Source organism: Tamandua tetradactyla, chromosome 4, assembly GCF_023851605.1.
Source record: "Tamandua tetradactyla isolate mTamTet1 chromosome 4, mTamTet1.pri, whole genome shotgun sequence".
NCBI classification, from domain to species: domain Eukaryota; kingdom Metazoa; phylum Chordata; class Mammalia; order Pilosa; family Myrmecophagidae; genus Tamandua; species Tamandua tetradactyla.
Window position 1 is genome coordinate 90,139,670 of NC_135330.1, and position 18,666 is coordinate 90,158,335.

The window sequence follows — 18,666 nt, forward strand, 5'->3', positions numbered from 1 at the left end:
AGTTTACTACTATACCTAAATCTTCATTCATAAGTGATACTAATCTATAAAATTTAGGCAGAAGTGAGAAATTATCACAACCAAGTTTATAAAATAAAATAAGTTTAAAACATGACAATGCACACATGTATTTGGATTATTTGAAAAACAAACAGTGTAGAACAGGAGTAAACAATGTTGTCATTTGCAACCAGTTTACTGAGTTTTGAATTCTTACTCTGCCTCTATTTAGATGAGTCTTCTACATTTTCAGTAGCTAATTTCTACTTTAAAGAGAATAATACTGGTTCATAACTCATATATGTAATCATAAGAGTGTACAATGCATTTTAAGTGCTATAGAAAAGAAAGAAACAGAGAATTTGGTGAATACCTGGGCAAACAAAAATAGGATAGGCAATTAAATATCGGGGGAAATAATATTAAGTGATGAAATTTGTATTTCATTTTCCATGACAAATATAGTCCAAAACTCTTGTTTATAGGCAGAATTCTTCATTTGTGAATGTGAATATGGAGCCCTAGAAAATGAAAAAATAGCCTCCACAAAATTCAAAATGGGAGTGCTCCTCTTATTGCAGACAGTCCTTGGACTTCTGGGGAATTTCATACTCAGACTATTTTATCTTCCTCTACTTCAGTAGATGTAGGTCAAGGTTAACTGATTTGATTCTTTGGCACCTGATGGTAACTAATTCTTGGGTCATTCTCTCTAGAGGAATTCTGCAAACAATGGCAGTGTTTAAATTGAAACAATCCCACAATGATTTTGTATGCAAATTTCTTCATTATGTTCACTGCGTGTCCAGGGGTGAGTCCATTGACACCATCTGCCTATTGAAAATCTTCCAGGTCACCACAATCAGCCTCATAAACTCTCTTTAATTTAATCTCTTTCCACCTGGAGTTTATGAGGCTGAGGTGGAAAGAGATTAAATTAAAAGCCCTAAAGTGAATGGGTCTCTTGAATATCCTCTGCTGGATATTGCACATACTTGTCAATATCACTTTTCCTATTTCTCTAGCTGGCAAATGGGGTAACAAAAACAGCACAGAGAAAGTGATTTGGATACTTCTCTATTCCATGACAAATTTGTCAAATCTCTCTATGCCACATTGTTATTCCTCCATGATGTTGTATGTTTGAGACTCATGACCTGGACTAGCAATTCCATGGTTTCCATCTTGTACAGGCACAGATAGTCCAACACATTCATAGGAATGATCTCTCCCTCAGACCCTCCGCTGAGTCCAAAGCCAACCAAAGGAACTATGTCCTGGTTATCTCCTTTGTGTCTTTTTATATGTTGTCCTACATCAGCCATGCATTTTGGCTCTATTTTTAAAACAAAATTTGTAGCTGGCGAACTGCTCAGCTCTAATTGTTGCATGTTTCCTACCAGTTAGCCCCTTTGTTATCATGAGCCATGACTCCATTGTATCTAGTTTCTGCTCTGCCTTCTGTGGAGGGAATACATAATCCCCTCATCTCATCAGAAAAATATAAACTGTCCATTTTATGTCATGTTTAGTTCAGTCATTGATAAACTCTGTTCACAGGTTCTTAATCAAGTCTCATTGCAGGGAGACAGTTTCATTAATCACAAAATGAACATTTTCACCAGTGATAGATAGTAAATAGTAGTAGAAATGATAAATTAAATCTTATATATAATGTAATTATTTTTATAATTGAATTTAATTGTTTCAGTGGAAACGTTCAGCATTCATGCAATACTAAGGCAGTTAGTTATGAAATATTGTGGAAATATAGATTTAACTTTGAGTGTATAAATTTCAATTAGAGATGTTAAACCCATTAAATGTTTTACTGAGCTTGGAATTTTAAGGACAGCTCCATAAGGTGAGAATATTATCTGGAATGGTCCTTTCAGAAGCCAGAGAAAGATTTGGCATTGACCTGATCTGCAATATAGGTGGCCTGTGGTGAAACTAGAAAAACTGTATAACGTTTTTATGAAAGAATTGGGGGCCAGGCTCTGAATTTCATTTCTTGCATTATAAGAAAAATGCAAGCATACTGTGTTGAATACTGTATTCCCAAATTTCATGTCCACCCAGAACCTGTGAATGTGACTCTATTTTAAACAGTTCTTTGCAGATATAAAGAACATAAAATACAATCATGCTGGATGAGGGTGTACCTTAATCCAATGACTTGTTCCTTTATAAGAAGAGAGGAATGGCACCCATGGATGCACAAGGAGACTGCCCTGTGAAAAGAAGACAGGGGTTGGAGTGATCAACAAGGAAGACCATGAATTGTCCACAACTACCAGAAGCCATGAAGGGGCACAGAAGAATTCTTCCTTAGTACTTTGCCATTAAGCATTATGCCTTAATTCCAGACTTCTAAAGCTCACAGGTTTGGCCAGAGGGTGGTCAATAAGAGGAAGGAAGGGGTTGGATGTTCAGATGATGGAGGAATATAGGCTAGACTAGAGGTCAGTAAGTCATTCCCCCATTCATTAATTCCTTCTTTTACATTCAACTCAGGATTCATGGATCAAGTTTAATTTCAGTTCACAGCAGAAAAATATGCTTACCTAAAATAGTCCTGAAAACTCCTTGAAGTGCACAGGGAGTAGAGGGCCAAAATAGGATTAGGAACATAAACTTGTCCTCAGCTTTATCTTTTCTCTCAGGGTACTAGGTTTGGGGAGTGATCACCACAGTTCAGCAGAAGAGGCTGTTTACTGGTACTTGATTCTCTGTGATCAAAAAGGGGCCAAGTTGTGCTCTACTTTTTCTGCCTGTTATGAAGAATTTTGCACCCCAATCCTAGAGCAATGAAAATCAATTTATTTATAGACTGTACATCCAAAAATGTATTTTATGCTTTATTAATAAAATGAAATGTAACAAGGCAATTTGAAACTTTTAAGTAGTGTATCTGGCATTCATTACTTAAATCATCAGAGTTTTCTTAAGTTTGTTTCTGTCAATGAAAAGTGAATATTCTACTGTCTTACTGATGATTTGAAGTGCCTATCATATTATCATATTTCAGTACTTAGATGACTTTCTAGGGACTCTTTATTCTGCTTCATTAAACTCTGGGTGCATTATGTCATGACTATCCTCACTTTTTATATTTCAGTAAAATAGATAAGACGCCTGGTAGTGTGAATTACTCACAGTGCTGCGTTTCTTCAAATTTTTCATACCAAATTCTGACTCTTATTTTAGGCTTCCTAATGGATGTGAAGGACAATATCCATGTGATGTCGTTAGGCCTCTTGTCATGTGCTTGGATGGCATTTAACTATTGTGAAATGTTCAAGTACTTTGCCAATATCTCAGTGGGCTCCCTGTTTTATTCTTGAGCTGTAAGAGTTCTTTATATATTTTGATAAAAATCCTTCTCCATATATATGTATATATATATATAATGAACATATTTTCTGAATCTGTGTCTATTTAAATAATGAGTTGTCTCTTCAGAGGGTGAAGGACTTCATCGATATTGTGGAAACAGAAACACAGAGGGTAGATAACAGAACTGAAATTTACACAGAAGTGAGAAAACATTGGTACTGGCTTTCTTACTTTCAGCTAATATTCATTAGCTGCCCATGATATCTGACAACCTATGTTAAAACAGTTAGCATAATGGTGACTATTACAGAAGTCTGAAAATTTCATTCAAGAACTTAAGACTTAGTCATTGATAACACAGATATATAGCTTAAAATGAGCTTTTGCACTTAAACACTTACTATTGTCATTGCCTGTCCACATATTCTCAGACCATTTTAGGATTAAATTAATATATTCAGTGTACCTGGACCCTATCCTGACATGGTGAGAACTCTTTAATTTAGCTCTTATGTAGTCCTCTGCATAATGATTAAGGACATTAACTCATTATTAGGCCTGCAGTGTTTGAGGCCCAGTTTTAACGCACAGTAGCTGTATAGCTTTGGGCAAGTTCCATCAGCATCTTCATTAGCAAAATTAGAAGCACAGACAGACTTGTAATAGAGGCTTGTTTTTGTTTTTTAAACTTTGATATTCTTGAAAGTATTTATGGATAGTAATAAATATTTTAAAATAAACACAAAGAGTAAATGTATCCAGGCATTACATTAGGCTATACTAGACTAGAGGACCTCTTTCTTATTCTGGGCACCCTGTGTTTCAGTTGTTCAAATGAGTGAAACAGATAGGTTGAGTTAGATTTTGCACCACAGAAAATTTCAGTTCCAGACCAAATAAAACTTACTTCCTTTGGTCTCAAAGAGTATATGTTGTTCTAAAATATAGACATTGTCTTACTTAACCCTGTCTTCTGAATTACTTTAACCCCAACCTGATTAGCTTTGTTCTTCTCTTTCTCTCTGTCTGTCTGTCTGTCTCTCTCTCTCATATATATATATATATATATATAAAACAAACTCTTGATATCTAGATATTATCACTCTGGAGAAAACGTGTCTGATATAAAAGTTTACAATCTAGTCCCCTGTTTTCTTGTGAGCATTTTCTAAAGGAGACCATACCATTATTTTTTGTTGTTTCTGGCTTATTTTGCCTCACCAAATGTCCCACATGCTCATTCACATTGTTGCTTGCCTCACAACATTGTTCCTTTTTCTGTGGCAGCACAGCATCCATTCGCAAGTATGGACATTCATTTGCCAATCTACTTCTCATTCAGTGCTTCCTTCAGCCATATGTATTCAATGGGCATCATGTATAGTGCCTAAAGTCCACAGTCCATCAACACTCTTAATTTTGGATAATCTCATTGTTCCCAAGAGAAAGTGAACAAATAAACACACCCTCACCAAATAGGAAATCTAAACCTCCTCTTAACTCTTGTCCCTCCCCCTCATTATTTACCTCTGCTGTTGCTGAGATAGTGCTGATATTTTCCTTTTAAACATAGCCCATTGCATGCAATAGTAGTTTTCCCCTTGTACTCTAGATTTAAACACTCTTTGTACATGAATCATACCTTTGAAGTAGTTCTAGCAAGAAATAATTTATATTTCTAGTGTTAACCAGTGGGACATGTAGGTTTATACAATCTCTTTCAATTTTGTTCATCTTCAATATGTTAATATTACTTATAGACCCACTAGAGAACCACCTTCACTTCTATCTATTCCCTTACATTAGAGTTCAACATCATTACCTAACCATTCACCCATCTCTAGCTTCTATGTATCTCTATGTCTCCTGTATTCTGTATTATAATATATATCCTAGAGAACATTAAGCAGGTAATCAAAAAGTATTGGCAAAGTTCCTTAAAGGATGGGAGAAAATATATGGAACTATTAAATTTTACCATCAGGAAATCCCCTGTTATTGAATGAATCTACAGGGACACCCAAATCAATAGGCCATGCCTACCTTGTGAAGCTAATGTAGGTAGAAGAGAAGCTTAGCTTACCTATAGGTTTACCTAAGAGTTACTTCTGAAGGACCTCTCTTGTTGCTTAGATCTGGTCTCACTCTCTCTAAGCCCAACTCTGCAAGTGAAATCATTGCCCCCACCTACATGAGACATGACATCCAGGGGTGGAAGTCTGCCTGGCAACATGGGAGATGACTCCCAGGGATGAATCCAGCCCTGGCACCATGAAATCAACAATTCCATCCTGACCAAAATGGGGGAAAGAATGGTAACTAATAAAGTAGCAGTGGCTGAGAGAGTCCTCAAATCTTTCATGAAACTACAGTTCCAGATATGAAATCAAAACCCTACCTCTGTGACAACCTGACACACATAGATTGGGCCAATGGTCTAATCTCATTACCTAACCTCCAGCACGTTTTCTTCCATGTATCTATCCATATCTGTCAGAATCCCTCAAAGCACATGATTCTCCAGCAGAGCATTTAGAAACTTGACTTCAGGCTCACCTATAATCTCAAGTCTGTCCCCATTACAACTGGAGCAAAAGAGGCAACCATGTGACCAGAAAGACACCTGTCCTTTAGTCTTATGCTCACTCCCAGCCTCTGATATAGACTTTACATGAATCACATCCAAGCCTGCAGAGTCCCTTTACCATCCAGCCATGTTCCAAGCCAGACCCTCAGAAATGTTTTCAGAAAATTGGCCAAATGGCTCATGGAGCCCTACTTCCAAAATATAACTTTCATTCATTTCTTCTGAAAACCTATACTTTATGGTCAGAGTCCTCAGACCTCAGAGGTGCATGACAGACATTGTCACTGTCCCAGTGAATGAAGGGAAAGATTCAGGGAGCAGCTATGGCTTATTCCTTTGTTTGGTGCATGTGCAAATGTTGGATATCCATATATTATTGTGTTTAGACAAACAGACACTACAAATATTAATTACATAAAATTAAGTTGCATGCAAAATGGAACTGGTATACAAAGAATTTTGCAATAGAAAATATAATAAATCAAGTCAATATGCTGGAGAAAATATTAAACTATAATATCTATGCATAGTTGATGTGCAATGAATGACTTTTAGGGAAGTCTAGGTTAGGGGACCACCTACCTCTTAAGCAGTTCTGTATCCTGAGAAGAGTGTTTGATTCTGTAGAAGTGTTTCAGTTGCAACAATTAATGGAATACCCTCTTAACTTTGAACCTTTTAGTCATTAAAATTCACCTTAAAATTGTGCTTTTAAATTTATTTCAACAATAGTAAACTTCTCCCAAATATGTATTATACAGGAGTTTTACAATTCCAGATTAATGGAAACTGAGAGTTTGCTATAAATAGTACTTTCCTATAAGTAATGCTAAAGAGAGGTCTTTGGATTGAAAAGAAAAGACACTACACAGTAGATCAAGGCAGCATAAAGAAATATTTCTCCCAAGGGTAGCATTGTTGTTAATTATGAATGTGACTATTCTTGTCTTTTTCATTTATAACTCCACTCTTTAATTCTTAGGTAACTGTTGCAGATTGCTGAAGTTGCCAGAATGCAATGTACCAAAAACGAGTTGACTTAATTGTGGAAATTTATTAGCTTACATATTTAGTTATAAGGCCATGAAAATCTCCATATTAAGGTATCAACAACTGATATTTTCTTTAAAGAAAGGCTGCCAGTGTCTTGAAATGTCTGTTAGAATGGAAGGCACATAGCTGGTTTCTGATGTACATTTTTCCTGGGTTGAGCTTCTCCTGGCTTCAATGGTTTTCTCTCTGAGCTATTGTGGGTCCTCTTTTAGCTCTCTAAGTTCTCTTTGGGGCTTTCCTCTGGGTGTTTCTCTCTGAGATCTCTGGATGTTTCTGTGTCTTTTATCTCCTAGTAAAGGGCCACAGTAAGTGATTAGGACCTGCCTTGAATTGGGTGGGTCACGTCTCAATTGAAACAATCTAATCAAAACATCCCACCAAAAATTGGTCTCCATCACAGGAAAGGAATAAAAGATTATTGTTTTCTCTGGGTTATATAGCAGCTTCAAATCAGCACAATGGCAAAAGATACAAGTGCATAAAAATTAATGATGAAACTGTGGATCTAGATGCCCAATGTATAAAGAAGTAATTTTGATAAAAACCACATAAATATGGGGAGCAGAATGAAAAATAAATGTAGTTTATATATGTCATTGCATTTAAGTTGCTATCAAATCAAATGAAATCATTACAGATTTAGGATGCTAAATTTAAATTTATTTTATATGTAAGCATAAAAATAATGAAATAAGTACCTCAAAATGGTTCACTACAGAAGATCTAACTGCAAAAGTAAGGTAAAATGGTATACAATTTAACCAGGTAAAAAAAGTCAGAAAAAGCTTGCATTATCACTAATTACTTCATGTGTAAATGGATTAAATCTCTAGTCAAAATGCAGAAATTTTCAGAATGGATAAATCATGTCCCAATCATACACTGTTTGTTAAATTTAAAGATAGCAGTAGGTTGCATGTGAGTAGGAATAATGTTCCAATCAAATAGTAATCAAAAGAGAATTAGAATGGCTATAATGATATCATACAAAATATACATTTGTCAAAAAACTGTTACAAACGACAAAGAAAGACACTATATATTGATGAAATATAGCTAGAGTGATAAAATGGTAAATTTGAAAAGAAGATAAAATATCTATATATATATCTATATTTATATCTATCTATCTATCTATCTATCTATCTATATATCTATCTATATATATATATATATATAGTGAGAGAGAGAGAGAGAGAGAGAGAGAGAGAGAGAAACCCAAAATATATGAAGCAAATACTGACAGATTTCTATGGAGACATAGGACAATTTAAATAAATACTAGTCACTTCAATATATCACTTTCAACAAGGGATGAAACCTCTAAACAGAAAATGAGTAATAAAGTAGAATACTTGGATAATATGGCAATCCATTAGAAAAACAGGCCTATCCATAACACCTCAGTCAATATCAGCAGAGTACATATTGACTATACTCTGTCTGAGGGTGAAGAATCAGGGATAATTTTCTGAGACAGATCATGTGTGAGTTTACCAAACAAGTTTCAATAAATTTTAAAAGATTGGAATCATATGAATATTATATTCTGAAAATTATGTATTGTAGCTAAAAATCAACATGAGAAAGAGAACTGAAAAATTCATATATATGTGAAAATTAAACAATACATTCAAACTACACAGGTCAAGAAAGAAATTGCACTGCCCATTTATGTTGAATTTCTTTTACCTTAAAATATTATGTCCAGTTTTGTGATACAGTAAATTTGTTTTGCTCTAGAGAGTAAGTAAAGAATGTTAAACTTGGTATATTTTTGAAACATGTTTCTTAAAGGTTAAACATGATTTTCAAATGTAACTTTTATCTTACTCTTGCTATGACAAAATATTCAAAGTGTTTTTCATAGTTTCTGATATTTTCAGAAAAAAATTAAATAAATTTGTTCCCTAAGGAAAAAACAGAAATTAAGCATAATTAGAATATCATCAAATCTGAATGAAAATATAGCACACCAAAAGTATAACAAAGGTAGTGTTGAGAGGAGTATTAATATTTCTAAATTTTTATAATAAAAAGGAAGAAATATCTCTAATCATGGACATGGAGGAACAAGAAAATAAAAGGAAAGCAAACTCAAAATGAAGATAAATTCGATAAAAATAAAAAACAGAGAATCAGCAAAACCAAAATTTTCTTATTTGAAAAAATCAATATAATTGCCAAACCTTTAGATAGATGAACAAAGAGAAAGAGATAAAGGAAACAGGCAAATAACTAAAATATGACTTCACAGACTAAAAAAAAATTATTACAAACAATTTTATGCCAAAAAATTAGATTACCTAGATGAAATTTAAAATAAAAATCCCAGAAAGAAAATAATTAACTAAAATGAATGAAGAAGAAATAGAAGTATTCAATAGGACAATAAAATGTAAAGAAATTAAACCTGTAATTAAAAGCCTCTTAATAAAAAAAGTCTACCAAAGAGGGTTATGCTGGTGAATATTATTAAACATTTAAAGAATTACCAGCAATCTTGCTTAAACTCTTCCAGATTATTTAAAATGAGGAGAAACATCCTAATTAATTCTAAACTAAGCTAAATTCTTCCAGAATATTGAAAATGAGGGAAAACTTCCTAATAAAGTCAGCCTCTGCTTAGTACCAAATCAAGATAAAGATATCACAATAAAAGAAAATGACATACTGCTATCTCTTTAAATATAGAATGAAAATTATCAACAAAATACTAGCAAACCATATGCAACAGAATATTGAAAGGATTATATACTATAATCAAGAGGGAATCATCCTGGCCAGGAAAGCAAGGGTGGTTCAACATCTGAAATTCAGTTTTCTCATGCCACATTAATAGAATATAGGGGGAAAATTACATGATCACCTCAGTTAACTCAGAAATACATTTTTCAAAATCAAACACCTGTTCTTCATGGACACAAAATAAAAGAAAGAAGTTTCTTTAAAATAATAAAGACAATATATTAAAAATGCACAGCTAACATCATATTTGATTGAAGACTGAAAGCTCTCTCCACATTGTAATGGAAATTCTAGCCAGGGCACTAAGGAAAAATAATAAAAGAACTGTGACATCCAAATAGGAAGTGAAAAAATAAACTTTCTCCTCTTTTTTTTTTTTTACATGGGCAGGCAAGTGTTCTTGCCTGCTGAGCCACCGTGGCCTGCCCAACTTTCTCCTTTTTGCAGATTCCAGTGATCCTATATGTATATATAAAAAAACACTGCAATAAAGCTACTAGAGGTAACAAATGAATTCAGAAAAGGATATAAGGTCATCAAACAAAAAGCAGAGGTGTTGCTATGCACCAGTAATGAACAATCTGAACAGAAAATCAAGAAAACAATGCATTTAAAATAGCATCTGAAAGAAAAAAAAATTTAGGAATAAACTTAACATAGAATATATGGACTTGTATTCAGACAACTATAAAATGTTTTTTAAGAAATTAAAGAAGAGCTGAATAAATGGAATGACATTCCATATACATGGACTGGAAGCTAACATTTGTTATGTTGTCAAGTCTATCTACAGAAATTGTCAGGGATAATGGAAAGGAAGACTAGAAAGATGGAGAAACTGAATAAATAAAGGAAAAGAGTGAATAAAGCAAGGAAGAAAATCAGGGAGCCAGAGAAAATAGTTTAGAGAAATCAAAGGAGAAAGGAAAAAAATGTGAAGAGTTAGAGAGATCCAAGTGATGGAGTATCTGAAAGAACTTAGAAGAGACTGGAGAAAGAGAGAAATGAAAAGTCATACAGAAGAACAGAAAACATGAAAAGGGTGAAAGGACAGGAAATAAATATTGAGGGAAGCAATGAAAAATAGAAATTGGAAAATGAAGGTGGAGAATAAGGTAGAGAAAGAATGAGGTGGACTAGTGAGCATTTGGGAGAATGCAAATAAAGGGTTGAAATGGGGGACTAGAAAGAAAAGGAAATGCAAAGATAGAGAAATGAAAACTGAAATAGGGAGAATCTATTTTTTTACAAAGGAGACTGGGAAAGAAATCAAATATTTTAAAGGAAGCTTGTTCATTATTTATTTTCTAATAAATGTATATATCTTATGAAGTTTTGTTTTGAAGTATTTTCTCTGAATCCTATGCATTTTGTTTCATAATTTAGTTAAAAATGTGTTCTAATGTCTCTGAATACATGTTGCTTGCCCTATGGGTAATTCAAATATGGGCTATTTAATTTCTGAAGATTTGAGGATTTTCTTTTCATTCTTTCTTACTGATTTGTAGTCTAACTAAAAAAATACACTCTGAAAGACTTCATACTATTGGAATATGTTTTGATTATGGCCAATCATGATTAATTCCACAGTTACTGAAATAGATGCATGCACTTGAAATAAAATGGTTTCTCTCATATTGGGAAAAGGGATGTCAATAAGCCCATTGGGTGAAATTTTCTAATAAAACTTGTTTTAGTTTGTTAATGCTGATTAAATATAAATACCAAAAATAGGCTGGCTTTTAACAATGGGGATTTATCAGCTTACAAGTTTATAATTTTAAGGCTTTTAAAATGTCTAATTTAAGTCATCAACAGGACAATATTTTCTTTCTCCAAAATGGCTACCATTGAATATCAGCTCCTCTGTCAAAAATCAAGACACAGGATGACTTCGGCTGGTCTCTCACTTCTCCCATATTTCATTGCTTCCAGCTTCTGGCTGTTGTGGCTTCCTTCCTGTTTTCCATGTACCCTCTCTTTTAGATTCTATCTCTCTTAGCTTATTTGGGACCTTTTTATTCCATCAGCTTCTGCATTTATCCACTGGTAAAGGACTTCAGTAAGAGAATTAAGACCCACCTGGGGTAGGTGGGGCAAGATGGCTCCATAGTGAGGTGTGGAATTTAGTTCTTCATCCAGAGTAACTAGTTAATAGTCAGGAACTATACTGAACAACTGCTGGGGGAACACCAGTGACTGGGGCTACATGGTAATGCAGTCTGAAACAGATGGAATGGCTGAGATACCACACAGAACTGTAAGTTGCCCAAGTTTGGGAGGCTTGTGCTCCACCCTCATGGGTATGGGAGGCTGGTTTCCCAAAGGGAAAGGAGACAGACTTTTAGTAGCAAAGAAATTAGTCCAACCAACCACCAATTGTGAAATTAATTAACAAATTCTGTCTACATAAAACAGGCTCTGAGGAAATAAAAAAAGAGTAAGCACTAAAGGAACAAGGAGTTTGTGCTACAGCAGAGTGGGCACAGGGTTAATGGGAAAAAATAAAAAATAAAAAAATCAGAGGCTTTTGTGTTGGACAGCACAAAATTCTGGTAAAGGAGTGGACCCCAAGAAAAGGGGACAAATTGAGCCTGGAGACATATAGATTGGCATACCTACTTCAGCTCTTGATTAGCATAACTGGGGAACAGGGGTCAAGTTCTGAAAAGGCTTTCTTTTTCTTTTGTTCCTTTTAAGTTCTTAACAGCTCATTAGAGAGACCTGTGAGCACTCTTAGGCTCCAATACTGCCACAGACAAGGGCAGAATTAAGGGATATCTGAAAGACAAAGTAAATGGGTGGAAGAAGCAATACCCTAAAGGGCATACCATCCCCAAAGTAAAGGGGGCAGGAAACTGTTCAAGAAGTGGAACTCCTTCATTGACTTTAGGTCCCAGGGGATGGCAAACAGAATCAGTCAACCCCACCTCCTGCCTCAGCCTGGGTCTCAACCATGCCCTCTGGAAGGGAAAGGTGGCTGAAATTAAGGAACCATGCCACTTTACACTGTTAGGAAGTGGCAGGAAGCTAAGTGCCACATGCTGGGCAAGATAGAAAAAGCAAAACATCTAGAGGCTTCATGGGAAATCTGGCAATCTGCCATATCTCACCACCAAGGAAACTTGATACCAGTGACCCTCTACTTCTGAGACATGGGCCAGAAATGGAAAATATGAGCAGAGTCTCAGGAAATTGAATGATAAAATGAAGTGCATGAATATTTATGCTATGGATGTCACAGGAGTAGAGAAGGAAAAAGGATCAGAAAAGCTAAAGGAGGCCATAACCATTGAAAATTTTGTATATCTTATGAAAGACATAAAATGACAGATCCAAGAAGTGCAGCATACCCCAAACAGAATAGATACAAATAATAGACTTACCCCAAAACACTTACTAATCAGATTGTCAAATGCCAAAGACAAAGAAAGAATTTTGAAAACAGCAAAAGGAAAGGAATTTATCACATACAAGGGAAATTCATTAAATTTATGTTGCAGATTTCTCACTGCAAGAAGGCAGCAGTATGATATATTTAAGATTCTAAAAGTCAAAATAAAAAGCAAAATCCACCAACCAAAGTTCTATACCCAGAAAAATTATCCTTTAAAATGAGGGGGAGATTAAAATATTTTCAGACAAACACTCAGTGAGAGAATTTGTAACTACAAGACCAACTCTAAAATAATACTAAAGGAAGCAGTACAGGTAGATAGGAAAATATGGAAGAGAGAGGTCTGGGGAAGAATGTAAAAATGAAGAATACCAGTAAAGTAAAAGAGAAAAAAATTGGTATGACACACAAAATACAAAATTGTAAATAGAGTACTAACCCTACAGTAACAACATTAAATGTTAGGTGATTAAATTCCTTAATCAAAAGACATAGACTGGGCGGGCCGCGGTGGCTCAGCGGGCAAAGTGCTTGCCTGCTATGCCGGAGGACCTCGGTTCGATTCCCGGCCCCAGCCCATGTAACAAAAACGGAGAAACAGAATACAATAAAACAAGAAAATGTTTAAAAATGTTTCCCTTTCTTCCTTCCTTCCTTCCTTCTATCCTTCCTTCCTTCTCTCTGTCTTTCCTTTAAAAAAAAAAAAAAAAAAAAAAGACATAGACTGGCAAAATGGATAAAAACAAGGATCCATCTATACATAGTCCATAGAAGACTCACTTTAGAACCCAGGACAAAAACAGATTGAAAGTGAAGGGGTTAGAGAAAGGCATTTTATGAAAAAAAAACAGTCATAAATGAGCAGGGGTGTTGGGGACAATTAAGGTAGCATGTATAAAATCCACCCTCAGCGATACCAGAAACATGTGACATGGCCTCCAGGGCTGAAACAAAGAACAGCCTAAGCTATAATCAGCCTTCTTTATGGAAGTAATAGTAGTTCGCGCCAAAAGTTTGCACCAAAAGTACTAACCGTACTTCTGCCATCCACCCTAGCAACAGCAACCATCAATCCCAGATCACCACCATCCCTACTAGCCACCCCCTCTCCTTCTAGAGTATATATACCCAGCCTCCTCAATAAAATTTTGCAGCTTGATCAGAATATTTGTCTTGCTGTCATTCTTCGCATCACTTTGTCCCATTTCATTCTTCCCTCACAGGAGTTGGAGCCTCGGTTGATCGTCCCGCGGGCCGGGACAACTGGCGCTCGAGCAGGGGCTCGAGTGGGGCTCGAGCCTTGTGAGGGAATGAACACTGCACTCCAAGAGCCTGGCCAGGGGCACGCATCGCACCAGGGATCATCGTGAGGGTACTCACCCACGAGAGGGATCCGTCGTAGCAGGAGTGTCGGTGAAAAGAAAAGAAAAGAATAGAAAATTCAACAGAATCGGTAAGCCCCCACCCTCACAATGGGACAAGAACTTTCCAAACCCCAATTGTATATTAAGCAGGTAAAAGAGTCACTCAAGGCGCGAGGAACTAGAGTTAAGAAAAAGGATCTTACCCACTTTTTTAATTTCCTATTAAAAACTTGCCCTTGGTTTCCTCAGGAAAGTACTATAGACCAGCAATGCTGGCTAAGGGTCGGAGATTGTCTAAAGGACTACTTCCAAACCTTGAGTCCTGAAGAAGTTCCGGGTCACTGCTTTCACCTACTGGAACCTGATTAATGAAATCCTAAAAGTCCATTCTTTGGCCCCGGATATTCAAAAGCTCTGCAGAGAAAGGGAAAAAGCCTGTAAAAGGGGCCACTGCAGGGAATCTGCCCTGCGGGAAGAGCCTATAAAAAGACCCTGCCGACAGAACCTCAGTAAGTAGTTATGGAACAAGAAATTAGTCAGCATAAAACTTTTTGTAGAAGGTCTAACAAACGCTTTAAAGAGACAGGGAGTAAAGGTTAAAGTTAAAAATTTGTTACAATTTTTTGAATTTAAAAATAAAAAGTTTGTCCCTGGTTCCCACAAGAGATAAGGCACCTCTGGAATTTGTGAGGGACTTTTGGGTTTATGTTTTATGTCACAGCATAGGAACATACCTTTACTGAGGAACCGAAAGTGTACACACCTCCTGGAATTTGGGAGGGCTTTTAGATTTATGTCTTATAATGAGCAACTCATCATCAATACAATGGGAATATTTATATTTACTTATGGGATTGTTACACTCCAAGGGTATGGAGGCTTCTGATGCTCTACTTAAGAAACTTTTTAAACATGTCACACGAAAATATTATTGGCTTCAGCACAATGGCTGTAACGTTTCCTATTATTAAGATAGGTTTAAAAGATTGCTTCTTTACCATACCTTTAGAAAAGAAAAAGTTCTTAATAAGCTGCCTTTATATAAAAATTCATATACATCTGTGTCAAAAAATGTTCAATAAGATCACTGCAAAACAAGTCAGTACTCATGGAATTGTAACAAATTAGTCCCCTAAGCGGTATACAATTCAAGATTATAGTTCTGACTCAAAGTGTTCTGTTAAGTTACCTTGGTTTAATCAAAATAATTACTCTACTGAAATTTATATCAATGTTGCAGATAAAATCCTATGACTCAGAATGGGAACGGCAGCCCCATCTCCTTTTGTTAACTTAAATCCTCAATAAAGAGCAATTTGGAAACTGGCCATGAGTTTAGCTCCTATTCATGTTTGAAAAGAAAAATATATTATTAGAACTTTGAAACTAAAAATTCTTGTTAAAAACTATATATTAATGTTTCAAAAATGCATTAACTAAAATATTCTAAGTATTTAACATTTTAACAAATTTACTTTTGATGGTAATTATATGTGATAAAATATTTGTTTAAAATAATGATTTACATATAAAAATATGAATGATGTATTTTTATTTAATAAAAAAATAGTTTTATCTTAAGATAAAATGAATAACTGTTGCACAATGAGAACAATATAAGACAAAACCTGAAATAATATGATAATTACTGAAGGTTTATAAAAATGGAAATTATGGTCAAAATCAAGAAAGAGTTAATGAGTCCAAAATGACAGTGTTTTCTTAGACTCTTAGGCTGTGCTAATGAAAAGATAAAAAAAAAAAAAGAAAAAAAAATTTTTCTAAATAATTAGGTAAAAAGCAAAGAGTCTGTGTTTTATCAAAATAACTTATATTAACTTTTATCATGTTGTTATCTGTATAAAAAATACTGATTTTCTCCTGGATATCATTATACTGGCAAAAACTGTTTCTTGCCCTAAACCAGGTGGCTTAATCTATTAATCTAAGTACTATTACTATAAATGAATCTATTACTGACTAAATAATATTCAAGTCATATAAATACCTAAATTCCTTTAGGCCAAAATACTTTAATGCTTTGTCCAGTGTTTATATAAACTATATATGTATAAACTAAATTTATTCCAAAATAACCATGGCTTATATTGGAAGCAGATCAGATTTGAGGGTTGAGTGCAAGGAAAAAATATACTTGTGGAGTCTTTTTTGTTCACCTGATGTTGCCATTATATGCAACTGATATTGCTATCACATGACCTTGGTAAGAAAATGTTAAAATGTACACTCTAGTTGGGAGGACTGGCTATACCCCCAGAAGGAGGTGTACTTTAATAGATATATCTAGGTCCCAGGAAGCTCCTCTTGGTCCCTAGCCAGTTCCCAGAGGACCCAACTGGGCCTGGCCATGTAAGCAAATCTGAATTTGGCCACAATAGCATAAAAACTGCATGAAATAAATTTAAAATTAGCAAAAATGCACAACCAATTATAAAGAATCCACATTCTTGCATTCCTTTTCAATCAATCCAACGAATTCAATTTTAAAAATCTGGTCATTTACTATGGGTACATGTCACTATTGACACTCTGCTTCCATTTTTGCTACCAGCCACTTTAGGGATTCCTAATTATATACTACAAAACTTGTTTGATATTTTACAAGGAGATTCTGATTTATTAAGCAAAAGGCAGTTAACAGCTGCAGCTGAATGAGAGTTACAATTAATTGAACAATGCATTCAAAAAGGACAGCTTGTTCAAATAGATCTAAAAAAGGCCTGTTGATTTTAATATTTTCTTTACCTTGCAATCTCCCACAGGCCTATTTTAGCAAGATGGTGTTTTAAAATGGATTTTTTAACCAAACAATTGACAAAAATGTTTAAATACATATTTGCAAAAGATTATTTCTTTAATAGCCAAAAAGTCACCAAAAATATTATCAATTAAAAAGTCATGATCCTAATCGCATAGTGTGTGATCTCACAAAGGAAGAGGTTCAAAGTCTGTATATTTTCAATACATCTTGGCAGATAGCACTAAATAATTTCAAAGGACAAATGAATAATCATTTGCTATATCAAAACCTTTACAATTTAAAAAAAATGAACGCAATGGATTTTGCCTAAAATAGTTCTGGCTTCCCTGCTAGCTATTACTGTCTTTACTGATAATAATATTAATGGGAAGGCTGCATATGTCACCCCAGTGGAAAACAAGTTAAAAAATGCCTTATACCTCAGCCCAGCATACTGAATTAGCAGCTGTAATTCAAGTATTGCAAAGTTTTCCACAATCTCTTAATATTGTTTCTGATTGTAAATATGTTTGCCAAACAGTTACTCACATTAAAACAGCTTCTTTGTTTGAAAGAAAATGAACTGTCCCGAATGTTTTTACATTTACAAACACTAATCAAAAGTTGAATTAATCCTCTTCTTATCATGCATATAAGAGCTCATACTAATCTTAAAATAGCTGAGCTATTAGAAAAATATTAAAGATAATCTATGGAATCCAGGCAGGATAAAGTTGTGGGTAGGGGATTTGCTCTGATCATTACAGGTAATGAAACCTCAATTTGGATTCTGTCAAAGAGAATTAGCCCAAACATGTCGACCTGGACAAAAATAATAACTAAATGGGAAATGTATATTATAAAACATATAACTTTAATTGCTGAAAGACAGGGACATGATTATGCTTATTGGGTTTATATTCCTAACCCACCTTTGCTACTAGCCTTAACATGGGCCAATCCAACTTTAACAAAATATCTAAATACTAGTTTAGGATTCCCAAGTCCAATAAATTCAAGACTTCTGAACCTACTTAAAAAGAAGAAAAATGGTGTCAAATTTAACTCTTCCATTTTTAAACAGACCCATACATAAATCTAGGGTTTCATTTAAATGGGAATAAAATCACCAACCAAAAAATGAAACTAAGATTGGACAAATTAATAACATTAAATGACTTCCAGAAACTTTTAGAAAATATTAATTGGCTTTGACCTTACTTAAAATTAACCACTGGAGATCTTAAACCATTATTTGATCTCCTTCAGGGAAATTCTGACCCCAATTCCCCTAGGACCATCACCCCTGGAGGACGTAAAGCAATTGATGAAGTAGAGCAAGCTATTCAATCACAATTTGTTACTTTTATAGATTATACTCAACCATTAGCTCTAGTAATTTGTCAAACAGCTTATA

General features: G+C 34.7%; 1 long non-coding RNA gene across 2 annotated transcripts in view; it reads left to right on the forward strand.

Annotated features, from left to right (window-relative positions):
* The window catches only part of LOC143679143 (uncharacterized), a 66,180-nt gene that overhangs the window by 35,575 nt on the left and 11,939 nt on the right, over positions 1–18,666 (forward strand). For both annotated transcript variants that reach the window (XR_013173570.1, XR_013173571.1), the window contains exon 3: positions 14,348–14,577. This is a non-coding gene — a long non-coding RNA (uncharacterized LOC143679143). The remainder of the gene's footprint in view (positions 1–14,347; positions 14,578–18,666) is intronic.